The sequence below is a fragment of the Canis aureus genome, chromosome 13, assembly GCF_053574225.1.
Source record: "Canis aureus isolate CA01 chromosome 13, VMU_Caureus_v.1.0, whole genome shotgun sequence".
Classification (NCBI taxonomy): domain Eukaryota; kingdom Metazoa; phylum Chordata; class Mammalia; order Carnivora; family Canidae; genus Canis; species Canis aureus.
This window is the reverse complement of record NC_135623.1, coordinates 9,453,312-9,481,114: the sequence shown is the minus strand read 5'-3', so window position 1 is coordinate 9,481,114 and position 27,803 is coordinate 9,453,312. Positions and strand designations below refer to the sequence as shown.

Below are 27,803 nucleotides of genomic sequence, written 5' to 3'. Positions count from 1 at the left end.
CTGGGTAGCTTAGCAGTTTAGCACCTGCCTTTGGCCCAGGACGTGGTATTGGAGTCCCAGGATTGAGTCCCACATTGGAGCCTGCTTCTCCCTCTGCCTGTGTCTCCGCCTCTCTCTCTCTCTCTCTAATGAAGAAATAAATAAATAAATAAATAAATAAATAAATAAATAAATAATCTTAAAAAAAAATAAAAATATTTTATTTATTTATCCATGAGAAACACAGAGGCAGAGGGAGAAGCAGGCTTCCCACAGGGAGCCCGATGTGGGACTTGAATCTGGACCCCGGGATCAGGCCCTGAGCTGAAGGTAGACGCTCAAACCAAGCGTCCCTGATTGGATTTTTGTCTTAAGAACATCAAGATGAAGGTCAAGATCCCCTTTCTTAAAAACAAATGTTGCTGAAAAGTCAGTATAATAATATGGAAAAAAAAATTGTTTTAAACAAGTAACTATAATTCTCCCAACAAACATTGCAACTATTTATATTTTTGCATCCCATCTGCCAAGTTTTGTCTACATGCAGGTGTCTTTTCAATCTTTTGCATACGCAGAAGACACCATCAAAATTTTGTTGTGGGGACCAACTCCACGGCCAAGGCTCCCGGCTCAGATGGAGCCTGATTCCAGAGTCACTTGCCTATGGCTCACCCAGGGAGGAGGAGCCTTCACTTCCCACAGGTATTGGGCAAGCCCTGTGAGTGGAGACATGGGGCTTGGCCCTGGGTATACAACAACTGATGATCATTTGGGGCCAGAAATGGACTACGGCAGGGGCTGGTTTATTCATTCATCCAATAGCCACTACAAGAATCTCCTATTTTCTTTGATTCTACGGGCTCTACTTTTTTTCCTTATTGTGCCTGGCTAGTAGACCTACCACAATTTATTAAACTTATTATGTATTCCTTTTTGGACCTTACAGAACTTTGCAGTTGATTCTTCCTACATGGAGCTTTTTTACATTAATTGTACCATTGCCTTATAGTGTTGTAGTTAAAAGTGCAGGTTCTGGAAAGAGAATGTCGTTTTTTAACACTAGTTTTATGACTGTCTGTGGTACGTTGGGCAAATTTCTTCTGTCTCAATATTTCCTTTATAAAATCAGGTCACTAATACTACCTTCCTCATAGGATTGTTAAGAGAATTGTGAGATACTTCACTTGAAAAATGCTTGGTCCAGGGCGCCTGAGTGTCTGCCTTCGGCTCAGGTCATGTCCTGGAATCCTGGAATCCAGCCCCACATCAGGTTCCCTGCTGAGCAGGAAGTCCGCTTTTCTCCCTTTCCCTCTGCTGCTCTCCCTGCTTGTGCACTGTCTCTCTCTCTCTCTCTGTCGAATGAATAAATAAATAAAATCTTTAAAAAAAGAAAAATGCTTGGTCCTGAGTTAGAACTCAAGAGTTATAACTACTAGTACTATTACTTATTGACACAGGAATAACTTCAAGGATATTAATATCTTCCAGACTTTCAAGATTGTTGCAATGGTTATACAAAATAAATATGTTAAATACACAGTAAATATATTAAAAGCCATTGAATTGTATACTAAAGGAAAGATTATGGCTAATTATGACCATTCTGCTTTTCCAAATGGTATTTTTTTTTTAAAGATTTATTTATTTTGAGGGGAGAGTGAGAGGGGAGGGGCAGAGGGAGAGCAAGAGAGAAAATCCCAAGCAGCTTCAAGCTCGTGGAGCTCAATCCCACGACCCAGAGATCATGACCTGAACTGAAATCAAGAGTCAGACACTCAACCGACTAAACTACCCAGGTGCTCCTCCAAATGGTATTCTTGTTTTCATCTGTATTCTCACCTCAATTTTATCACAATCACATCAGTAATAGAGGATATTATTTTTTGCTTGCTTTTTTTGAGAAGGGTCAAACAGAATCCTGAAGGCACTTTCTTTGGAATTTTTACCCCCTGATTACTAGCAAGGAGGAATATTGTCGTACATATTGTTTCCTATTTGTTTTTCTTCTTCAAACTCTTTGCCCATGTAATTACTGCAACTGAATCCTTTTTTTTAACAATCTATTCCTTAATACCTCTAATTCAGTCCCAGGAGTGGGTTGGTCTCTAACAAGGGGCGCTTCAAAGAGGCCCATTGTTTCTCTGCAGAGGACGCCTCAGTGCTCCCCTGGACCCATTTTCCTCATTAAACAAGGATCTTCCTATTAACTAGAGCTTCTCCCAGCATAGTCCTACTATCATGAATGGCCCACAGCATTTTATCTGGGGCATGTACTCTAAAGACAGAACAAGAAAATTCTTTGAATACACCCTTTCTTCTTGATCTTTGCAACTGCTGATTGGGCCTGGGAATTCTGTATGTAAAAGCAAACATCTCCTCCTTTCAGGGAAGAGCAAGGTTTTTTTTTTGTTTTTGTTTTTGTTTTTGTTTGCTTGTTTGTTTGTTTGTTTGTTTGTTTTTAAGAGCAAGGTTCTTAACCATCTTTGAGGGGCCTACTCCAGGTAACAGTTCCAACAGCATGCTCCCGGGAGAGCTTCGGGTTGACATGACCTCCACTTTAGAGACAATAAAGCTCCAACTGGAAAGAAACCATTACCACCTCTTCCTAGCAGGACAGTGTTTATTAAAATATATGGAATGTTGTTGTAATTGTCATGGTTGCATCTAAATAAACTGAGGGTGACATGCAGAGGAGTTGGTTACATGCCCCAACAGGGGCCTCCTAGTCCACAGTCTGAGCTTGGTCGGTGTACCCAAGAGGATCAGGATCAGAGAGTTGACTCAAAATAACCAAATTCACAAGAGTCTAAGCCTTCATAAAGGAATTCTGAAAGTTGTGACAGTCATGCCCTCAGAGATGAGAAGGGGAAGACAGGTGTTAGCTTATTTATATGGAAAAGGGAGATGGCTCAGTGGCAGAGGAGACTGGGTGCTCCGGGGGTGGGCTCCTGTTGGTGCATCCTGCTTGTTAGATGATATCCTGAAACCATAGATAACTCAGTGGCTTTGTTCCTTTTAAAAATAGGCCAGGAATAGTCTGTAGTTCAGGAGGGACTCCTGTCAGTACTTCTAGTCACCACCCCCTCTCCCCTCCCTAGGGAGAACACTGTTGGGCGAAGCATAAGCAATTAGGGAGAATGAGGAATTGATGCTCTTCCTTATTCCTTTGTCTACTGGTACCCAGTAAATAAGCACCCTTCCCCCTCGTATTAATAACCTCATGTTGGGAGGGATCCATTCTATTGTCCCTTGTGGTGAATCAGAAAGAATCGGAAGTTCTTCTATCTTTAATTCTCTTGGCTCAGTCGGGAGCCGTTTAGAACAATACAAATGCCAATTTATTAATAAATGTTCTCTTTGATGAGATAATCTTGTCTGCTGAGAAGCAAAATAAAAGACTAGCCACTTAGTCCTGAAAAGCACCGGGATGCTTCAGGCTCAGCTATATTGGAGATCAGCCAGGAGCGCTAGGCCATCAGAGTAAACCGAGTCTACTGGAGTGGACATAGCGCTTTCCTGAGAACAAATTAAAATTGTTATTTCTGGGCAGCCCGGGTGGCTGGGCGGTTTAGCGCCGCCTTCAGCCCAGGGCGTGACCCTAGAGACCTGGGATCGATTCCCACGTCAGGCTCCCTGCATGGGACCTGCTTCTCCCTCTGCCTGTATCCCTGCCTCTCTCTCTCTCTCTCTCTCTCTCTCTGTGTGTGTGTGTGTGTGTGTTTCTCTCATAAATAAATAAATAAATAAATAAATAAATAAATAAATAAAATCTTTAAAAAAATTGTTATTTTAACTGAAATAGAAAATGCACACAAGATTATTTTATCTTAAAAGCAGTTACCAAAATTTCGCAGACTATACAGAGGTCAGCAATCCCTGATTGCCTACTGGTTGCCCTCAGGGTTATCCCGGCAGGAAGCGTGGAGAATGTAGCTTGTCTCAAATATAATTTCTATTTGGGACTCATTATTTTTAAGGTCAGTGCTACCAACAAATCAGAAGGTCAGAGTACTAGGATTTTACCAAGCTTCAACTCTAGGCTGCCAACACACATTAACTCTATTGTAATAAGTGTAAAGCATATTTTTCTCTTTTTTTAAAGATTTTATGTATTTATTCATGAGAGACAGAGAGAGAGAGTGAGAGGCAGAGACACAGGCAGAGGGAGAAGCAGGCTCCCTGTGGTGAGACTGACTCGGGACTGATCTCAGGATCTCGACCTGAACCAAAGGCAGATGCTTAACCACTGAGCCACCCAGGTGCCCTCAGGGAAACACTTATGTTAAATGGTTGATTATAAAGGTTTATAAAGGTTTATTATAAATGGTTGATTACATAATAAAGAATCACCAGCCAGATAGAGAGACATAGGGCAAGGTCCATGGAGTTGGGATGCACCACCATTCTGGTTCATAAATGTGTTCACTAACCCAGAAGCTTTCTGAACCCTATACTTTTAGGATTTTTAGGAGGCTTCATTGCAGAGACATAATTTTTAAAAATATTTTATTTATTTATTTATTTATTTGACAGAGAGAGAGAAAGCACAAGCAAGAGGAGCAGCAGAGAGAGAGGGCTCCCTTCACTCAGCAGGGAGCCCTACTTGCGGCTCAATCCCAGGACCCTGAGATCATGACGTGAGCTGAAGGCAGTTACTTCACTGACTGAGCCACTCAGGTGCCCCCAAGACATGATCAATCATTAGCTCAATTTCCAGCCCCTTTAGCCTTCCCAAAGGATGTGGCATGGAGCTGGAACTTCCAAGTACCTAATCATGGCTTGGTTTTTCTGGTGACCAGCCCCATCCTGAAGCTGTCTAGGAATCTACCAAAAGTCACCTCCTTAGAACAAAAGACATTCCTTCTGCCTGGGGGAGTTCTAAGAGATTTAGGAGCTCTGTGTTAGGGACCAGAATAAAAAATGACCTCATTTAAGCCAACAACAACAACCCAATGAAGTGAGCTCAATCAACCCCAACTTGCAGATGAAGAAACTAAGACATGAAGTTAGGGCCAACGTGAGACAGCATGTAAGAAATAGAATTTGAAGCTAGCAATTCTAACTGCAGAGCCCTAATATTTAACCTCACTGCCACCTAGAATTTGCAAGTTCTCAGGAGATTTATGAACTCACAAGGCAGGGACGCCCGGGTGGCTCAGGGGTTGAGCATCGACCTTCAGTTTAGGGCGTGATCCTGGAATCCTGGGATGAGCCCTACATCTGCCTATGTCTGAGCCTCTCTCTGTGTCTCTCATGAATAAATAAAATCTTAAAAAAAAAAAAAAAAAAACCCGAAGGGCAGCCCAGGTGGCTCAGTTGCTTAGCGCCACCTTCAGCCCAGGGAGTGATCCTGGAGACCCCGGATTGAGTCCCACGTCGGGCTCCCTGCTTGGAGCCTGCTTCTCCCTCTGTGTCTGTCTGTATGTCTCTCTCTCTCTCTCTCTCTCTGTGTGTCTCTCATGAATAAAAAAAAAAAAAAAAAAGAACTCTCAAGGCACAGTGGCATCCTGTAGTCTGTTCTAAGGAACCAAGTTTTACGAAGAGTTGTATGATCTAACTCTACACATGCTAAACCATTCTCTGTAGTCCAGCTCCCATCCTCTGTCACCAGCAAGCCCTATATACCAGTAGCATATAAACAGTGGTGGGTGGAAGATATTTTTGACCAGGAGAGATAGAAAAAAGAAGCCATTTGTCCCAGATTAAGAAATGTTTTCCTGGGGAGATATCTGGTTTTTCTTGTGGTATCTTGGAATATTGTAACATATAGCTCCTTCCCATATAAGCCTTAGTAAAGTTCTCACATGTACCTCCTAAGAATGCCTGATACTGGGCGCCTGGGTGGCTCAGTTGGTTAGGCTCTGCCTTAGAGTCAGGTCATGATCCCAGGGTGCTAAGATCAAGTCCAGCCTTGGGCTTCCTGCTCAGCAGGGAGTCTGCTTCTCCCTCTCCCTTCTCCCTGCCCCCTGCTCATTCTCTCTCTCTCTCTCTCTCAAATAAATAAATAAAATCTTTTAAAAAATGTCTGATACTTTTGCAACAGGTCTATTCCTTCCCCAGTGTCCAGCAATACACCAAGAAAAGGTAAATTCTGAGAACATTTTCTAACTATTCTCCATACAAAGACATTTGTAAAATACACTATTGAAAGAGAAACAAACAAAAGGAAGAGAAATCAGGTTCAGGGTGTCCAAGAACTGCAGGCCTCTACACCCAAAGTTGGGTGCTTGGTAAGGTGAATATGGTGCTCCATTTCAATTTCTAGTTTATTTCATGAGTTCTTGCTGTAAGTTGCTTCAAACATTTTTATTTTTTATGAGTTTGGACACAAATCTGTTTAAAAAGCCATTCACTGTTGATACAGAAACTTCTGATCACTTATGAGAAATAGACGTGGTACCATGAGAGCAAGAGCAGGAGCCAGACCATTATCAGACTGTTTTCATTATAAAACTGGACTAAATTATCTTTAATTCTTTCAACCCCAAGATTCTGTGCTTCTATGGTGTTAGATTTATCAGTAAAGCTTAATTTAATAGTTCCCTATTTCATTTTTTTAAGGAGAACCGATAAAGAGGAAGGCAAAGAAAGTTGTACCGCATCTAAGAATTGAAGTCAAATTCTGTTGTAAGCAACAGCTCCATATTTAGATACTGAAAATAAAATACTCTTAAATATAAGTTCAACACAATACAACTGTATTAAGCTAGGTTACAAGCCATGTACTAAGCAAAGCAGTAGAATAAAATAATCTTAAATATTTTAAAATACCCATGCTAGAGATTAATATTTAGCACATTTTTAAAATTCTTTAATGTCTTTCAATGTAATCCGTACTCTTGTGAACCACCTGAGTAATCAATTCATCAACTTTGTACATATAGTAATAAAGTGAGTTTTAGTAAAGCATATTTTATTTTAGGTAAGAGTATTTTTTTAAGATTTTATTTTTTCAAAAAATATTTATTCAGTATTTCTTTTTCTTTTTTTTTTTTTTTTAGAATTTTTATTTATTTATTCATGAGAGACACACACACAGAGAGGCAGAGACACAGGCAGAGGGAGAGGGGCAGGCTCCATGCAGGGAGCCTGACATGGGACTTGATCCTGGGTCTCCAGGATCACACCCTGGGCTGAAGGTGGCGCTAAACCACTGAGCCACCCGGGCTGCCCTAAGATTTTATTTTTAAGTAATCTCTATACCCGATGTGGGGCTCAAATTTATAACCCTGAGATCTGTACCAACTTGGCCAGCTAGGTACCCCAGCTAAGGGTATTTCTAAATATGCTATTATAAAGTTCATTTTTTTTTTGTTTTATAAAGTTCATTTTTATATAATTTCTTTTTTAAAAAAAATTATTTATTTATGATAGTCACACAGAGAGAGAGGCAGAGACATAGGCAGAGGGAGAAGCAGGCTCCATGCACCGGGAGCCCGACGTGGGATTCGATCCCAGGTCTCCAGGATTGCGCCCTGGGCCAAAGGCAGGCGCCAAACCGCTGCGCCACCCAGGGATCCCATGTTTCATAAAGTTCATTTTTAATGCAATCCTTGATTACATTTATAATATGGAAAGATAAATTTAGACTTTTTCCAATTTGACAACTTAAGTGGTTAAAAAAATTCATAATTTTCAACATAAATTTCAGAATGATATGTTATGTTTGTGGACCAAAAATATTACAAAGTGAAAAATAAATAAAAGTTGACTTCCTGACCAATTTTTAAGTTACTATGGTTAAAGATTAAGAATTGCCTGATTGTATGTGGCGGGGTTGTTGATTGCCAAGTAAGAGCTACCTGACTCACGGGAATAATTTGGAGTTTTTCTAAATTCTAATTTCAGACATTTTACAAACTGAACATTTAACATTTAACAAAAATATTGTTTTTAGATAAATCATTGCTGTAATTTGTGCACATGGGTATGTATGTTTGTACGGGGGGAGTGCTTTCTGTGTCTGCAGTTATTTGGAAAATTTGGGGGCAAAACAAAAAATGAACAGAGATTGATTTAATTAATTTTCTTAATATCTTAAATGCAACATGTTGTTAGAATGCAATGGACAGAACTCAAGTAAATAGGCTGGCCCAGAATGTAATTTTGTCTTGAATCCTCAATATGGAGGCAATGAGATTCTGGGAACACAGTAAAAGTTTAATTTATGTAGTTTTTATTTCCTGCAGACCAGCATAGTGAAGTAAGAGAATAGTCTATGGACTTTTAGAAAATTTTGTCTGCAGGTGAAAGTGTATTGTTGCATATAATTTGTGATATGTAACTGGATTTTTAGAACAATTCTTGAGTTTTAAAAGTCTTTTGGAAATTGGGGATGGGTAATGAGTAGAAAATATCTGTTTTAGGGATGCCTGGGTGGCTCAGTGGTTGAATGTCTGCCTTCAGCCCAGGGCGTGATCCTGGAGTCCAGGGATTGAGTCCCACATCGGGCTCCCTGCATGGAGCCTGCTTCTCCCCCTACCTGTATCTCTGCCTCTCTCTGTGTGTGTCTTTCACGAATAAATAAGTAAAATATTTAAAAAAAATAAAGTATCAGTTTTAAAAGGCTTTCAGGGCACCTGGGTGGCTCAGTCAGTTAAATGTCCAACTTCTGATTTTGGCTCAGGTCATGATCTCAGGGTCGTAAGATCAAGCCCTGCCAAGGGCTCCCCTCTGGGTGTGAAGCTTGCTTAAGGTTCCCTCTTGGGGTACCTGGGTGGTTCAGTCAGTTAAGCATTGGACTCTTGGTTTCCAGTCGAGTCATGATCTCAGGGTCATTAGATCCAGCCCAGTGGTGGTTCTGCCATCAGCACAGGAGTCAGCTTGAGATCCTCTCTCTCCCTCTGCCCCTCTCCTGCTGCTTCTGTGTATGCACATGGACACACACTTTCTCTCATTCATAAATAAATAAATAAATAAACAAACAAACAAACAAAATCTTTAAAAAAAAAGATTCTCTTTCTTTCTCTCCTTCGGCCCCCCTTCCTCTTGTTCTTTCTCTTTCTCAAAAAAAAGCAGGGGTGGGCTTTGGAAATTATCCAGTTTGTCCTTGTAATCCATTCCACTAATATTCAACTAATATTTATTGACAGCTATTATATGTCAGGCATTATTCCAGGCACTTGGAATAGGTCAGTGAGCACACAGGACAAAGATTCTTGTGGTGCTTCTAGTAGGGGAAATGGACAACAGCAATTAATATAATAAATAAGCAAATTCAATAGTATGTTGGAGGCTGATAAGTAAAATGGAATTTTAAAAAATAGAATGGGAGAGGGGCGCCTGGGTGACTCAGTTGGGTAAGTGTCTATCTTCAGCTCAGATCATGGTCTCAGGGTCCTGGATCAAGCCCTTCATTGGGCCCCTTGCTCAGTGGGGAGTCTGCTTTACCCTCTCCCTCTGCCGCTCACCCTGCTTGTTTGCTCTCTCTCTCAAATCAATAAATAAAATCTTTAAGATAAATAAAATAGAAAAGGGCAGGAAAGATTGCTAGGCCCTGCAAGGGTGTCATAATTTTATCTTTTTTTTTGTAAGATTTTATTTATTCATTCATAAGAGACAGAGAGAGAGAGAGAGAGAGAGAGGCAGAGACAGAAGCAGGCTCCACGCAGGAAGCCCGACATGGGACCTGATCCCGGGTCTCCAGGATCACACCCCGGGCTGAAGGCAATGCTAAACCGCAGAGCCACCCGGGTTCCCTGAGTGTCATAATTTTAAATAGGATGGTCAAGGTAGGTCTTGTTAAGAAGGGACATTTTTTCAAAGACTTTATAAGGAGGGAATTTAGCCATATGATTCTCAGGGGAACAGTCTCTTAAGCAAAAGAACTAATTTGTGTGAAACCTGCAAAGCAGAAGTGTGCCCACTAGAGTTTGAGAAACAGTGAATAGGCCAGTGTGTCTGAAGGAACAGGGAGCTGACAGTAGGGGCATCCAGGACCAGATCAAGGAGAGCTTCATAGGCCATTGTAAGGACTTCGCCTTTTTTGCTCTAGATCCAAGTGGCTCAGTCTTAGCACTGTTGACACTTTGGGCTGGACAATTCTTTGTTGTGGAGGACTAGCCTGTGCATTCTAAGATATTAAGCAGCACCCTTGGCTTCTCCCCACTAGATGCCAGCAGTACCCTGACAATGAGACAACCAAAAAGGTCTTCAGACAATGTCAAATGTCCCCTGGAACAAAACCTTCTTTCTCTCCCTGGTCAAGAACCACTATTGTAGATGCTATGGGAAGCCACTGGAGGATTGTAAGCAAAGGAGTTGATGTCTTACATATTTTTAAATAGCTTTATTGTCATATAGTTACGTATCATAAAATTCACCTATTTAAAATGTACATTTCAACACTTTAGTATATAGTTATATAGTCAAACTACTTCTCGAAGAGACCATTCTTTCTGATTTGTTTTCACACCCTTGTTGAAATCAATTGATTATAAATGTAAGAGCTTATTTCTGAGCTCTCACTTCAATTCCATTGATCTCCATGTCCATCCTCATGTCACTACCACAGCGTTTTCATTACTGTAGCTTTGTAGTAAGTTTTGAAATCAGAGGGAGGCCTGGTGGCTCAGTGGTTGAGCTTCTGCCTTCAGCTTAGAGCATGATCCCAGAGTCCCAGGATTGAGTCCCACATCGGGCTCCCTGCATGGAGCCTGCTTCTCACTCTGCCTCTCTCTGTGTGTCCCTCATGAATAAATAAATAAAATATTTTAAAAATTAAAAAAAAAAGTTTTGAAATCAAAAAGTGTAAGTCTTCCAACTTTGTTCTCCCTTTTCAAGATTGTCTTGGCTATTCTAGATTGCTTGCATTTTAAAAAAATATTTATTTATTTATTTATTTATTTATTTATTTATTTAAGAGAAAGAGTGCAAGTGGGGGAGGGGCAGAAGGAGACGGAGAGAATCTCAAGCAGATTCCTCACTGAGTGCAGAGCCTGATGGGGGCTTGATCTCACAATGCTTAGATCATGACCTGAGCCAAAACCAAGAGTCAGACACTCAAATGACTGAGCCACCCAGGCGCTCTGAGATCTCTTGCATTTTCATATGAATTTTAAGATGAGTTCATCAATTTCTGCAGACTCTGGCTGAGATTTGTTTTAAAGATTTTATTTATTCATGAAAGACACACAGAGAGAGGCAGAGACACAGGCAGAGGGAGAAGCAAGCTCTCTGTGGGGAGCCCCATGTGGGACTCCATCCCAGGACCCTAGGATCACGACCTGAGCTAAAGGCAAACACTCAACCACTAAACCACCCAGGTACCCCTGTGTCACTATTTCTTGATTTATTATCTATTTTTGGCTTCCTGCTATGATAGATAGGGGTTTAGCTTACTTAAACACATCCCATCTCCTGCTATCTTCTTAATTAGTAATTCTAATTAATATTTTACATATTTGTTTTATGTATAGGCAACAATAGAAACATCTCTAGACTCCACATTTTTGTGAAACACAAATATCAGCTATCTTCCCTTTCCTTCAGTGTTCTTCTCCACATTTATCTCCCAACTTCTATCATTTGTATGTCTACTTTTATGTGACCAAGATGGAAAATGTTTATATTTGGGCAGTCCCAGTGGCCCAGTGGTTTGGTACCACCTTTGGCCCAGGGTGTGATCCTGGAGACCCGGGATCGAGTCCCACATCGGGCTCCCTGCATGGAGCCTGCTTCTCCCTCTGCCTGTGTCTCTGCCTCTCTCTCTCTTTCTCTGTGTGTCTCTCATGAATAAATAAAGAAAATCTTTTTTTAAAATTATTTAAAAAAAACAATGCTTATTATTTTAATTTTTATTTATTTATAATAGTCACAGAGAGAGAGAGAGAGAGAGAGGGGCAGAGACATAGGCAGAGGGAGAAGTAGGCTCCATGCACCAGGAGCCTGACATGGGATTTGATCCAAGGTCTCCAGGATCGTGCCCTGGGCCAAAGGTAGGCACCAAACCGCTGCACCACCCAGGGATCCCCAATGCTTGTTATGATAATAAATTCCTCATATGTCCAAACTGTGAAAATGTACCTAATAAAAGGGTAGGCTTCATAGAAAATCATAAAAACATCTGTTTATAATGATAATCAACCCTTATTTAGCACTTTCCTTGTGCCAGACCCGTACCAAGACCTTCACAAGGGTTATCTCATTCATCTTAATCCTCACAACACCTGATAAAGTAATTACTGACATTGATAGAACATTGTTCTAAACATTTTGCATCTATGAATGCATTTGATCTTAGGCAACCTGATGATGTAGTTTCTATTAATATTCCATTTTGAAGACCTAAGATGAAGAGATTAAGAGCCTTATCAAGTAGGTGCAGAACTAGAATCTGTGTAAGCCTATTTGTAAAATATACATTATTTATTATTTTTCTTGTCTTAGAAAGAGAAAGGTCACGGCGAATGCATATCAAATGCATTGTTTGCACAAATTAATCTGAGATCACTTTATACTGCTAAGTGATACTAGGCCACAAAAGATGTGATTTTGTAGTAGGAGTTAAAAGTTTTCTCAAAAAAAAAAAAAAAAGTTTTCTCCAGAGGCAAGATAAAAGCAATCCTATCAAGAACCACTAAATTCCTCATAGCTCTGAAAAGGCCTTTGAAACAAATAAACCAATGAGAGGTAAGCTGTCTTTTCTGTTCTAATAGCCTTAGGAAAATAGACCCAAAGTGTTACTGAGCCTGCTTTCTTATGGGTGGAAACCAGGGAAGGGAGATCTCATAAAATGCTTGGGCTTTTCAACTTTTCCTATACAGGGATCCAGTGCCATTATGACATGTCTCAAAAGGGTCCCTAATTTCACATCTGTGGTCAGTTCACAATACTTTTTTTTAAAGATTTTATTTTTGTGTAATCTCTACATCCGATGTGGAGCTCAAACTTACCACCCCTAGATCAAGAGTCACATGCTCTACTGACTGAGCCAGCCAGTCATGACCATTTTAGGGAAAACTTTGAATTATAAGAATGTGTAAAAATAAAAAATAAAAAATAAATAGGGAACCCTGGGTGGCGCAGCAGTTTGGCGCCTGCCTTTGGCCCAGGGCGCGATCCCGGAGATCCGGGATCGAATCCCACGTCGGGCTCCGGATGCATGGAGCCTGCTTCTCCCTCTGCCTGTGTCTCTGCGCCTCTCTCTCTCTCTCTCTCTCTCTGTGACTATCATAAATAAATAAAAAGTTAAATTAAAAAAATAAAAATAAAAATAAATAAAAAATAATAATAATTAAAAAAAGAATGTGTAGCATTTCTTCCATAGAAAAATATTTTTCGGGCAGCCTGGGTGGGTCAGAGGTTTAGCGCCCCCTTCAGCCCAGGGCATGATCCTGGAGACCTGGGATTGAGTCCCCTGTCCGGCTCCCTGCGTGGAGCCTGCTTCTCCCTCTGCCTGTGTTTCTCTCTCTCTCTCTCTCTCTCTCCTGTGTGTGTGTCTCATGAATAAGTAAATAAAATCTTAACAAAAAAAAAAAGAAAAATATTTTTCAACCTATTCGGTTTTATAGAAAAATCCATCCTAAAATTCATATTGAATCGCAAGGGACCCCAAATAGCCAAAAACAATTTTAAAAAGAACAATATTGTATGTCTCACAATTCCTAATTTCAAAACTTTTTTTTTCAAGATTTATTTATTTATTAATGAGACACAGAGAGAGACAGAGAGGCAGAGACATAAGCAGAGGGAGAAGCAGGCTCCCACAGGGAGCCAGATGCAAGACTTGATCCCAGATCCCAGGATCACAACCTAAGCCAAAGGTAGACACTCAACCGCTGAGCCACCCAGGCATCCCAGCTAATTTCAAAACTTAATCCTACCCTGCAGAAGTCAAAACAGTTTGGTCCTGGCACAAACACAGACATAGCCTAAAAGCCTGGAAAAAAAAAAAAAAAACTCTTGCATATACAATCAAATTATTATTATTATTATTATTATTTTTTTATTTATGATAGTCATACAGAGAGAGAGAGAGGCAGAGACACAACAGGCAGAGGGAGAAGCAGGCTCCATGCACCGGGAGCCCGACGTGGGACTCGATCCCGGGTCTCCAGGATCGCGCCCTGGGCCAAAGGCAGGCGCCAAACCGCTGCGCCACCCAGGGATCCCCAAATTATTTTTTTGACCTTTGTTTTAATTGAAATATAATTGACACAAATTTTATATTACTTTCAGGTGTACCAGTGTTTATATACATTACCAATAATAAGTGTAGTTACAATTTGTCACCATACAAAGTTGTTACAATATCATTGACTATAGTCCCTGTGCTGTGCTTTCATCCCTATGACTTATTTATTTGATAACTGGAAGCCTGTACTTCTGAATCCCCTTCACCTATTTTGCCCATCTCCACAACCCCTTCCCTCCCAAACTGGCAACCACCAGTTTGTGTTTATGGGTCTGTTTCTGTTTATTTTGCTTGTTCATTTCTTTTAGTTTTTAGATGTCACATATTCTTGCAGGTCCTTTCAGTAGAACTAGAAAATAGGACATCAGCTAGGAAATAGACTTATGGACACATATCCACACAAACATAGATATTGTGTGGATTCTGAAGCGTTGGGCTGCAGTCAGCTCATATGGGCTTGCAAAAGCCCAATGTTGAATATTCAGGAATTCTGCAAGCAGCTGTTACACTGGTGGTGGTTTGAAATTGGCCATAGTAGGAGTATTTATACCATGGAAATCAGCAAATGCTAAATATCAGTGTGGTTTTTTTAAATCAGAAAGCCACTTTACCAGCACACCACTACATATATATCACACACATGCATCTTCTCTTCTCTTTCTTTATATATGATAGTTAATATTAACTCTACCTACACACACACACACACTCTCCATTTCTATCTTTAATTCTATATTAACATCAGAGTTTGTTCTAGTTTTTTCCATTTCCATATTTGTAACTGTCTTCTTCAACAGTGAGAAACTTGGCTCCCATTATTCTTGATATATTCACTTTTTACTCAACCTCCTAACCCCAGGAGCCATCTGCTTGGCTCCATTCCCACTGATTCTGATTGAGAGAGCTGGATCCTTTGCCTTGAGGGCCTCCTAGTCCTGAGGTTTCCAAGCCGCACTTCAGCCCTAGCCCTGCCAGCCCAGACCACCAGAGTTGCTTTCTTAGCCTGAGCCCATCAGCCCTAAACTCATCAGCCAAATCTTGACTTTAGCTTTTCACATTTTCTTTTTTTGGGGTATCCCTTTCCATTAAACATGCTTGTTTCCCTATTGTTTTTGAGCTCATGGTTTTGAGTAGTTAATTTAATTCATTCGTAAGGGTTGCCAGATAAAATACAGGAAGCCCAGTTATGTTTGAATCTGGGACATACTTATACTAAAAAAGTATTTTTTATTTATCTAAATTGGAAATTCAACTAGATGTACTGCATTTTAATTTGCTGAATCTGGCAATCCTAGTTAGAGAGAACTACAAATAAACGTCCTTTAATCCTAGTCAGCCCCTGGGTCAACTGAACATGATCTGTAACTCCAGTGTGTTCCTGCACACACTGGGCTTCTAGCCTGTCCTGTACCAAGTACCATCCAACTCATACCCCTGCTTGAAGGGCACAGGTAAGTCCCCACTCCCCAGTCTCACTTTCTGAACAGCATCTTTTCTCCATCCTTGGTCTGCACATACTGCTTTTGCTCCCTGCCAAACAAATATCAGAGTTGCAGATAGAAGCACACAGTTTAGTACACAACTAGAGGGTTTTGTTTACTAATTAGTGTTTTTTTATCCTGGAATACACATAAAAGAGATGAGGCTGCCCCATTAATCTCCAGGAAGCTTTACCTAAGCTAGCTAGAAGTCTGTAGTATTCCACAGAACCCACTGCATTCTTTTTTTTTTTTTTTTAAGATTTTATCTATTTATTTGAGAGAGAGAGCACAAATGAGAGAGAGAATGAGTGGGGGAGGGGCAGAGAGAGAAGCAGACTCCCTGTGGGACTGGGTCCCAGGATCCTGGGATCATAACCTGAGCTGAAGGCAGAGGCTTAGCCGACTGAGTCACCCAGGCACCCAATCCACTGCATTCTTTTTATCCCTCTACCGTGATTTTTACCTCCTTATATATTGAAAACTAACTGTTTACAGAGGGTGGGAGGGGGGGGAAAAAGTATCTGTTTGATATGTTTTGTTATGGAATTATCTCCAGAGTAGAAGTGTTAAGTTAAAAAAAAAGAAAGAAAGAAAAAAAAGGCAAGGAGAAGAACCAGAATAAAGAAAGGGCAAAGCTACTATATACAAAGCTACTGTATACAAATACCATATTGAAAGGGGGGATGGAGATAGGGATCACAGAGAGACTTACTTTTACTATGTATTCTTCTGTGCAGATTTTTTAAAAAATCAAAAGCATATTTTAATTCTTAAAAACTATTCACTTTTTAAAAAGAGAAATGATCTGTTTATGTGTGGGTCCCTCACTACACAGTAAACTGCTGCTTGAGGTGAGGGATCCTGTCTATTTCAATTTGAATGCCAAGAGCCCAACATTGTCTCCAGGGCAGGGTCATTATCTGGGATGTTCATATGTATAATAAAAACAGCATTTCTTCTCACTGATTCATTTCCATTACTATCACTGACAGCATATTATCGTGATATTAAGATAAATTAATATTTATTAAATTATTTAATGTCAAGTGTAGGTTAGTGAATAATAAAAATAATTTCAAATTCAATTGCTACTTGAATTTAAATAAAAGAAGTATTAAAATAATAAAACCTATGAAAAGATTAGATTTTTAGAAATTCCTTTTATTTTTTATTTTTTTTTAATATTTTTATTTATTTATTTAGGATAGTCACAGAGAGAGAGAGAGAGAGAGGCAGAGACACAGGCAGAGGGAGAAGCAGGCTCCATGCACCGGGAGCCCGATGTGGGATTCGATCCCGGGTCTCCAGGATCGCGCCCTGGGCCAAAGGCAGGTGCCAAACCGCTGCACCACCCAGGGATCCCCTAGAAATTCCTTTTAAAAAGAATTAGCTCGGGGCACCTGGTAGCTCAGTCAGTTAGGCATCTGCCTAAGGCTCAGGTCAAGATCCCAGGGCCCTGGGATCAAGTCCAGCATTGGGCTCCCTATTCAGCAAGGAGTCTGATTCTCCCTCTCCTCCCTACTTCTCCCTCTCCTCGCTGCTCATGCTTTCTCTTGCTATCTCTGTCTCTCTCAAATAAATAAATAAAATCTTTAAAAAAATTAGCTCTATTGAGGTATAACATACAGTAAAATACCCACATAAATGTATAGTTCAATGAACCTTGACAAATGTATATACACATGTAACAATGATCACAATCAAGATATAAAACATTTTTGTTATCCCAAAAGGTACTGTTTGTCGCTTTCAATCAATTTCTATTCCCTATCCCTGGCCACTGACAACTTAATAATTATATTTATTAATGGATTTTAAGTATATTCAGTTACACATAATTAACAGAATGCCTGTTTCCTTATTAAACTAAAAAGCAAAGTACTACCTACAAAAAAGTACCTAGTTTGACCATATTCTTGTTTTAATTTTTTTCTGATTTTCTCTTTATTTTTAGAGAATAAATTTGTCATTTGGCATAAGAAAGAAAAGTGGAAAGGCTGCCTAATTTTCAAAAACAATAGTACCAGTTGCCAATTATTGAGCATCTATTGTGTACCAGGCACCATATTCACACTTCACACAAATCCATCTTCTCATTTGATCCTCACAACAACCCTGAAAGGTGGGTATTTATTAATATCCTAATTTAATGTATAGCTCAGAAATATCCCTAACCTCACCCAATCGTGGTTAACAAATGTACCACACATTTAGCAATAACCCAAATTTCTAAGCTCTAAGCAACCCACCCAATGCTTAACTGGCAGTAAATCTGGTCTTTCAACCAGGTCCCCTGCCCAGTTCTCAAGAATAACTAGAATGACCACTCTTACTCTGCTGCCCAAGGACTGCTGCCCTCTTCCAGGCTGCTGAACTTTTCATCTGTGGCTCACTGTCTGTTGCCAGCCGGCCCTTCTCTCCAGGGGGTCAGAGTAGCTGGCAAAGATCTTCAAACATTCCTGGGCTTGAGTCCAGTAGTCCAGAAACAAAAGCCCTCTAGGGGGCAGTGTAGATTAACACCTTGGCCCAACCTAACCAAGGTAACCTCTGACCGCTTAAAATTCTGTTCTATATGAAGGACAAAGCTTGAGACTCAGAGAAGTAAAATGGTCAAGCTTGCCTGATCAGTCAGCAGCAAGACTGGGATTCGATCTTAGCCCTTCTGACTTCAAGACAGTAAAGGCTCTCCCCTCTTGTTGGACTATCTTTCCGGACCATCCATCAGACTGAAGAGAAAAGCACACAGCAAGAAGCAATTAAACAAATATGTGTGTGGCAACCACTCCGTGCCAGGCCCCAACCCATGAAGTGAGCAAAAGAGGAAGGACAGCAGGTGAGGGAAGAAATGTTCTTTGGGGAGAGCCAGGTGTAAGTTAAAGCAGAGAAGAGACTGAGAATCTAGGTGGTTTTGCTGATGATAGACCATGAATTCCATGCATTGTAACCTATTCAGTCACTCAGGCATCCAGCAAATGTTCATGCTTGCTGTGGCCTCTGAGTTAGGCACTGAAATAGAGTGGAGAACAAACAGGCCTGCGTGTTTATGATCTAGTGAGGTGGTGGTAGGGGATGTTAAACAAATACGCTAATACTTACATACATAATCACAGATTTTGCTAAGTACTAGGAAGAAAAAAGAACAGGCTGCTAGAATAGAGAAAAGCAAGGGACCTACTTTAAGAGAAGAATCTTGAGGATTGAGGAGCTGGATAGGTAGAAAACAAAGCCCTTGAGGTAAGAAAAAGATTAGGATTTGAAGGGCTGAAGGAAGGGCCAATCCACCATGAATGGTTAATACTATCTCTTCATGCCATTTAGGGTTTTTTTTGTTTTTTGTTTTTTGTTTTAAGATTTTATTTATTTATTCATGAGAGACACACAGAGAGGCAGAGACACAGCAGAGGGAGAAGGCTCCATGCAGGAAACCCGATATGGGACTTGATCCCAGGACCCCAGGATCATGCCCTGGGCCAAAGGCAGAGAAGCTCAACCACTGAGCCACCCAGACATTCCTCTTCATGCCATTTAGTATAAATGGCTGGGAATTCCAGGAAGAGGTGACAAATTGGGCAAAGACACAAAGGTAGGAAAACTGTATAAGGGAGGGTGGTGGTAGTGACATGTTTGGGGAGCTGACAAAGAACTCCGTGCTCTTAGGAACTGCAGGTGGTAAGTGGTTGGATTTATTTTATTTTTAAAAATTTTTTAAAAGATTTTTATTTATTTATTCATGAAAGACACATAGAGAGGCAGAGACACAGGCAGAGGGAGAAACAGGCTCCATTCGGGGAGCGCGACAAGGACTCAATCCCGGGTCTCTAGGATCACACCCTGGGCTGAAGGTGGCGCTAAACCACTGAGCCACCGGGGCTGCCCAAGTGGTTGGATTTTTATTCTACTTGAAGCAAGAAGGGGCTAAGCATGTTTCAGCAATGTTGGTGAATTTAGGGAGATGAATTTCAGGGAGCAAGGGGGATGACCTAGAAGCAGGGATTACTGTTCAGACCCTCTTGCAATAGCCCAAGCAAGAGAAAAGTAGGACTTTGTCTAATGGTGGTGGTACAGAAAAGGAACCAATCCTTCCATAAATCTAATGTAAAATCCTCCAAAAAGAAGAGCAAAGAATTCTCTTGCAAAGAGCAAAGGTTCTCTCCCTGGGAGAACTTCTGGCAGGAAGACTGAAGCAGCATCTGTGAGGTTTTCTAGTTTGCATCTCCTCTGAGGGTTCTCTGCCTTTGGGACCCCCGACCCTTCATCAAAACATAGCAACAAAGTATCCTAGAATGGAACACTAGGCTCCTGGGAGCCCAGGGCGGTGATGAGTCCAAAGGAGAGAGATTGGGAAGACGTGGTGACAGTCCTGGGAGCTCAGCATTTAAAGGAGGTTGTGGAGTATAGACCTTGCTTCCTCACCTTGCAGCTACTCTTCCCCTCCCTGCTCTTCTCAGACTTTTAGAGGACATTACGCTGTGTTCTATACATGTTCCCAATCCCAGGGCATGGATAAGTGGGAATCGGCCACAGAAAAGACAGATGGAAGAAAGTTTCCTGAGGACAAATGGATAGGATTTGGAATCAAACCTGATTAGATCTTGAGGAAATGAAAGAGAGAATAGAAGATAATTATAAAGAAGGCTGAGTGTGGAATGGAGTGATTTAAGATCCTCTAGGTCCCTTTACACTGATCCCACCTGCCCTAAGCAAACTTGTGATGCTAATTTTGTTTCCCAAGTCGACTTTTCTGTAGGGATGCCATTATATTTCTCAGGGTGAATTAATAAATTGGGCTCTTGTGACTTAATCACCACCTCGGTGAAATGATAGAGTTGAGTTCTTGAACTTGCAAATCGGAAATTCTAGCCTAATCAACACCTTTAATGATCCACAATATAGGTCTGTCCTCTGATCATTTTGTGTCTCACACAATAGTCATAAAAATAGACTGTTTCCATAGTCACTACGTGTGGGAGTCTACAATAAGGGAAGCTAAAGTTATTCTCTGAGACTCAACCTCATAGAAACAGTAATAACATTTATTGAGCACTTAGTATGTGCCCAGCCCTCTTCTGGACACTTTAACAATCCCCCTCTCTCTTTTTAAATTTTGTTTTATTTTTATCCTTTAAGAGGTGGGGAGGGGAGGGTGAAGGAGAATCTTAAGAAGGCTCCACACCCAGTGCAGAGCCCAACACAGGGTCAGTCTCACAACCCTGAGATCATGACCTGAGCCAAAATCAAGAGTTGGATGCTTAACCACCTGAGCCACTCAGGTACCCCTAATGATAGGTCTTTATTTATTTTTTTAAGAATTTATTTATTTATTCATGAGAGACACAGAGAGAGGCAGAGACACAGGCAGAAGGAGAAGCAGGCTCCCTATGAGGAGCCCGATGTGGAACTCGATCCCGGGACCCTGGGATCATGACCCGAGCTGAAGGCAGATGCTCGACCACTGAGCCACTCAGGCATCCTCCCCCCCGTTTTTTTTAATGGTATCTCTTTAGATACATTCTAATATTATGTCTATCCTAAGATAAAGAACCTGAGGCTCAAAGAAATTAAATGATCTAAAGGCATACAACTAATATGCAGTGGGGCTGGGATCCAAACTCGGCAAACTTAACTCCAGAACCCTCTGCTTTTCACCTATTTGGAAAAGAAGTTACCACTACTGTGGTAGATGTCCACATGTTTTTTGAATCTGAAAAGATGAATCTGCAAAATGAAACTACCCTAAATCATCACTTGTAAATGTATTGCTGATGGTGTATTGAGAAATACCCAGCTTCAAAATCTTAAAAAAAAAAAAAGCATTAAGGATGCCTGGGTGGCTCAGGGCGTGATCCTGGAGTTCCAGAATTGGATCGAGTCCCACATCAGGCTCCCCGCAGGGAACCTGCTTCTCCTTCTGCCTGTGTCTGCCTTTCTCTGTGTCTCTCATGAATAAATTAATAAAATCTTAAAAAAAAAGAGAGAGAGAGAGAAATACCAGCTTCATCAAGGAGAACTGGGAGTATCTGTAGAACTAGAATATGACTCCTGAAAGTTGCAGGTAAGTTAACTGTAGTGTAACTTCTGGCAAGAAAACAATACAAAACACAGGGACATCCTTTATTCATGACTTTTTGTTTTGTTTTGTTTTCAGTAGGCTCCACACCCAATATGGGCCTTGAGCTCATGACCCTGAGATCAGGAGTCACATGCTTTACTGGCTGAGCCAGCCAGGCACCCCCATTTAATGACCTATTTCTGCACTTAGAACAGTACCTGAAACATAGCAGACCGGCCATGAGTATTTGTTAAACAAATGAAGAATGCCACTCAACACTGCCCTTCAGTCTTCGCACACACATATGATAAGTATTCTTTTCTTTCTCACTCTGAAACAACTCTATCTCTAAAGTTTCTTCTCTCTTCCAATGTTCAACACTGTCTCTCCCCACCTCCTTCCTTACTGTCATGTCAGCTCAACACTTTATCTCATACTTCATGGAGGAAGAAGCACTCAGGAAGAGACTCCAGAGTCTCTCGTTGCCACATTTACACACTTCCCCGCATCGACACCCATATTCAGCAGCTTCCCTCCTGTCAAAGTAGAAATGTGTCTCTAATTTCTACCCTAGACCAAACCTTTCCCTGTTATCTGGATGCCATATCTTCTTGCCTTCTCAAGGACTTTTCTCTTGCAGTTTGTCCTCTTTTCTACATCACACTTTTTTCCTGTTTTCTTGTACCATTTCCATATGCATACAACCATTCTGCTTTGAAGTAAGATAAGAATATCCTTATCTTCAAGAATTCCTTCCAAAATCTCACATCCCCTTATAGCACAGCCCCATTTTTATGTTCTTCTTTCACAACCCCCCCCCAAAAAAAACAACAAAGAAAAAACTTCTCCAAAGTATAAACTTCCTCCCCTTCCCATCCTACCTTTTTTACTTCCTTACCTCCAGTTAATTCTTCAACTCTCTCCAACAGGCTTCCATACCAGAGATCCACAGAAACTTCTCTAGTCAAGGCTATTGACAATATCTATGACATCATATCAAATGGTCACTTTTCTGTCCTCATCTTACCCAAACTCTTGTTAGCAGTCTGCATAACTAACTGCTCTCTTCCTGCCACTTTCTTCTTTTGTCTTCAGGAATATTCCACCCTTCTGATTTACCCTCCACCTCTTTGGTAGCTCCTTCTCAACATTTTTACTAGTTAGATACTAGTCTTGTGTGTCAATATTGGGTGATCCTGGACCCTCCTCCTTTTTTATGTTTGAGGATTAGAAGATCTAACAAAATAGGATCTACATTCCCCCATAGCAATAATTGGCTGGAGCTGAGTACCTGCTGCCTGGGTCATTTCTCTTTTTTTTTTTTTTTTAAGATTTTATTTATTTATTCATGAGAATACACAGAGAGGAGAGAGAGAGAGAGAGGCAGAGACACAGGCAGAGAGAGAAGCAGGCTCCATGCAGGGAGCCCGACATGGGACTCGATCCCAGGTCTCCAGGATCATGCCCTGGCACTAAACCTCTGAGCCACCCGGGCTGCCCTGCCTGGGTCATTTCTTAATCAGTTTGCTATTTCAAACATCTGATATCCAGCCTGTTTCACTCATTTAGGTTATTTGCCAAAGGTTTATAGGAATATGAGTTTTGTGACCCTTGATTCCCACTTTCCCTAGAAGAGATTCTCCAATTCCACTTATTTGTTTTAAGATTTTACTTATTTATTCATGATAGAAACACAGAGAGAGGCAGAGACATAGGCAGAGGGAAAAGCAGGCTCCCTGAAGGGATCCCAACGCAGGACTTGATCCTGGGACCCTTGGATCAGGCCCTGAGCCAAAGGCAGGTGCTCAAATGCTGAGCCACCCAGGTGTCCCTCCTTCAATTCCATTTAAACACTATAAGCTTTTAAAGTTTCTTCTTTCATTTAACAAGTTGATTGCCCACAATATGCCAGGACCTATTGTACCAGAGACACTAGGGTTACAGCATTGATAAAGCAAGTCATCCTGCTTTCAAAGACCCTACCTACTGTTATACATCAGTTTTATTTCAATCAGAAAAAAAAAAAAAACTTGGGGCATCTGGGTGGCTCAGTGTTTGAGCATCTGCCTTTGGCTCAGGTCAGGGTCTCAGGGTCCTGGGATAGAGCCCCATCTTGGGCTTTCTGCTCATCAGGGAGCCTGCTTCTCCCTCTCCCTCAGCCTGCCATTCTGTCTGCTTGTTCTCTCTCTCTCTCTCTCTCTCTCTATCAAATAAATAAATAATAATCTTGAAAAAAGAAAAGAAAAATAATAAGGTAAAGCCAATTAATATGAAAATATTACAGAAGAGCAAGGGGATAGAGAAAGCTATTTCAGATAGGGTCATGAGAAAACGTCTCTGAGGTGATACTTGAACTTGAATAAAATGAGAAAAGCAAGCTTTGCGCAGTGGCAGTATCGTAGCCAATGAGGTTTATCCAAGGCGCTATTATTGCTAATTGAAAATGAGAAAAGTAAAAGTACATCAGAGAAAGGAAACAGTAGGTATGAAAGTCATGGGCCTTGTTTAAGCATGCTAAGGCCACTGTGTTTAGAGCCACAATGGAGCAAATGAGATGAAGTGATGGGGAAGTGAATGTGGAGAGGTAGCAGGGCCCAATAAGGTAGGACTTTGTGGACTCTGGTAAGGATAATGGGAAGCCCCTGGAATATTTTGAGCACAGGGATGCAATATGAATTATGTCTTACAAGTATTAATGTGGCCATGATATAGAGAATTGACTGTAGAAGGACAAGAATAGAAACAGCTAGCTTACCAGAAGGTTTATTACCTATATTTAGATGGGGCGGGGGGACACGATATTAGTGAAGAGGCCTAGGGGGTATTGCTGAGGAGGTAAGAATGGATTAGATTTGAGAATATATTTTCAGTTTATTTTTTTAAAAGATTTTATTTATTCATGAGAGACACACAGAGAGAGAGAGGCAGAGACACAGGCAGAGGGAGAAGCAGGCTCCGTGCAGGGAGCCCGACGTGGGACTCGATCCCAGGTCTCCAGGATCAGGCCCTAGGCTGAAGGCAGCGTTGAACTGCTGAGCCACCTGGGCTGCCCATATTTTCAGTTTAGAGCTTGGATTAGACATGGAGTGTGAGATAGAGAATGGAGATGAGCATGACTCCAAAGTCTTTGGCTTAAGTAGCTGAATGAATACACGGTGGTTTACTGGGAAAGGAAAAGTTTGGGGGGCATATTTTGTGTGAGATGCCTGCTAGATATGCAGAGGAGGCAGGAGGCAGAGTCTGGATGTCAGGACAGTGGTGATAGTTAGGTTCATTCTTATTATTTGTAGGGTCAATAGATTTATTGATATCTATTGATGATGTAAAGAATCAATCTCTCAACCCATGTTATGAGTAGACAAATATACATATGACCATAAAATTTAGGGGTCAAAAGAATTGTTTAGTATTGCAAAAATTTTCTTCAGTCACTATGGGAAATTGTGCTAATTCATTAATTGTTTCCAAACTATGAATTAGAATGTGAAAGGTAATTTTAAAAAAGGGACATTCACTACTACTGGGAAATAATACTTGGTTATGCAAGAATATGTTGCATTTGTGCTATCTAAGAGGAAGACTATGACAAGTTAATCTGTGTTTTCTTATCTAAGTACTTCTGCTGTTCAAATTCTCTTCGCACTGCAAAGCAGTGCCTGTTTCTCTTAAGTGGCTCCACCTAAAACTGTAAAGGCCTTAGGATGCAGTTGCCTTTCAGTTTTTTTTTTTTTTATTTTTAAGATTGTATTTATTTGAGAGGGAGAGAGGGAGAGAGCACGAGTGGAGGGAGGAGCAGAGGGAGAGGGAGAAGCCAACTCACTGCTGAGCAAGGAGCCCAACCTTAGGACCCTGGGCTTATGACCTGAGTCGAAGGCAAACGCTTAACCTACTGAGTCACTGAGGAGCTCCTCAGTTTTTTATATCATGAAAAAATACACATAAAATTCACTATTTAACCTTTTTTTTAAAGATTTTATTTATTTATTCATTAGAGAGACATACAGAGACAAAGGCAGACACAGGCAGAGGGAGAAGCAGGCTCCATGCAGGGAGCCCGACATAGGACTCCATCCTGGGTCTCCAGGATCAGGCCCTGGGCCAAAGTCAGCGCTAAACCGCTGAGCCCCCGGGCTGCCCTATTTAACCATTTTTTTTTTTTAAAAGATCTATTTCTTTATTTGATGGGGGGAGGGGCAGAGGGAGAGAGAAACCCAACCCAACTCCACACTGAGCACTGAGCCGGATGCAGGGCTTGATCTCATGACCCTGATCTCAGGACCTGAGAGAAACCAAGAGTCAGATGCTTAATGGACTATATCACCCAGGCACCCACCATTCAATCATTTTAAATATATGGTTCTGTGGCATTAAGTATACTCACATTGGGGATGCCTCGGTGGCTCAGGGGTTGAGCATCTGTCTTCAGCTCAGGTGTGGTTCTGGGGGCCTGGGATCGAGTTCCACATTGAGCTCCTTGATGGGGAGCCTACTTCTCCCTCTGCCTATGTCTCTGTCTCTCATGAATAAATAAATAAATCTTAAAAAGAAAAGTATACTTACATTGTTGTGCCACCATCACCACCATCCATCTCCAGAGCTTTTTTATCTTCCTAAATTGAAACTCAGTACCTATTAAATACCAACTCCCTATTGTTATTTCCCCCAGCCCCTTGCAACCACTGTTCTTTTTGTCTCTGATTTTAAATCCTTTAGGTACCTCACACAGGTAGTAGCACAGTGTAGTTGTCTCTGTGATTTACATATTTCACTTAGTATAATGTATTCGAGATTCATCTATTGTGTAGCATGTGTCCTAATTTCTTTCCTTTTTAAGGCAATCTTCCATTATATGTATATGCCACATTTTGCTGATCCATTCATCTCTCAACGAATGCTTGGGTTGCTTCCACCTTTTGGTGATTATAAATAATAGTTTTTAAAAAGATTTTATTTATTTATTCATGAAAGACACAGAAAGAGAGAGGCAAAGACATAGGCAGAGGGAGAAGCAGGCACCATGCAGGGAGCCCGATGTGGGACTCGATCCCAGGACTCCAGGATCAGGCCCTGAGCCAAAGGCAGACACTCAACTGCTGAGCCACCCAGGCATCCCTAAATAATACTGTTGTAAACATGGGTATACAAATATCTGCTCAAGTCCTTGCTTTCAATTCTTTTGGTGCCTTTTAGTGAAGGAGGACATAGAGCAAAAGATATGGGAAAGAGGTTCCTGAGCTTGAATAGTGGTAGTTACAAAAGCAAATATTTAGGGTTGTTCTTTGTGGTGAGTGCTAGATCTTGAAAGAAACTTGTGTTATTTAATATAGCTATAGAGTGTGTGTGTGTGTGTGTGTGTGTGTGTGTGCAGAGATAGATTTTTGCGAGGACAGGGTATCTTCACATTGTATTAATGGGATTAATGGGCATAAGTACATAAATGGTATTAGAACTGGGTGAGTATAGCAGTAAGTGTAGATAGAAAAGAGGTTGGGGCACCTGGGGGGCTCAGTCAGTTAGTGTGCGACTCAATTTCAGCTCAGATCATGATCTCAGGGTTGTGGGATCGAGCCCCGAGTTGAGCTCTGTGCTCAGCATGGAGTCTGCTTGTCCCTGTCCCTCTGCTCTTCTCCCTGCTCATGTTCTCTCTCTCTCTCTCACAAATAAATAAATAAAATCTTAAAAAAAAGAAAGGTTGAAGGGCTGTGCTTGAGACGTTTGGAGGTCAGAAAAAGAAGGGAGAGCAAGAAAAGAAACCAAGAAGAAACACCAGGAGAGTATGGAGACTTGGAAGCCAAGTGATATCCAATGTTGAGGAATGATCCACAAGCTAGAACACTGTCAAGGGACTAGATAAAGGACTGATAATTTGACATTTGATACAACAAAAGTGGAAATTACTGGCAACATTAAAAAAAAAAAAAAGCAGTTTCAGTTAGAAGCGAGGATGAATGCCTGGCTGAAAAGTGTTCAATACAGAATGAGAAGAAAGTGCAAACAGAGGGTTTGGCCAGCTCTTATAGGAGTTTTTCTATAAGAAAGAGCAGAGAAACGGGGCGGAAACTAGAGGAGGATGTGGGGAGTCAAAGAAGTGTTGTGGTTTTTCTCCCTTGTTGTTGTCTTATAGCAGGGATATCACAACTGATGGCTCTGCATCTAGAGC

At 41.1% G+C, this 27,803-nt stretch overlaps 1 protein-coding gene and 1 pseudogene across 2 annotated transcripts in view; one reads left to right on the top strand and one right to left on the bottom strand.

The window, feature by feature from the left end:
- PPT1 (palmitoyl-protein thioesterase 1) overlaps positions 1-27,803 on the bottom strand; it is a 71,706-nt gene that overhangs the window by 40,816 nt on the left and 3,087 nt on the right. The gene's annotated exons all lie outside the window — the stretch shown is intronic.
- Positions 24,020-24,092, top strand: LOC144282758 (U4 spliceosomal RNA; annotated as a pseudogene).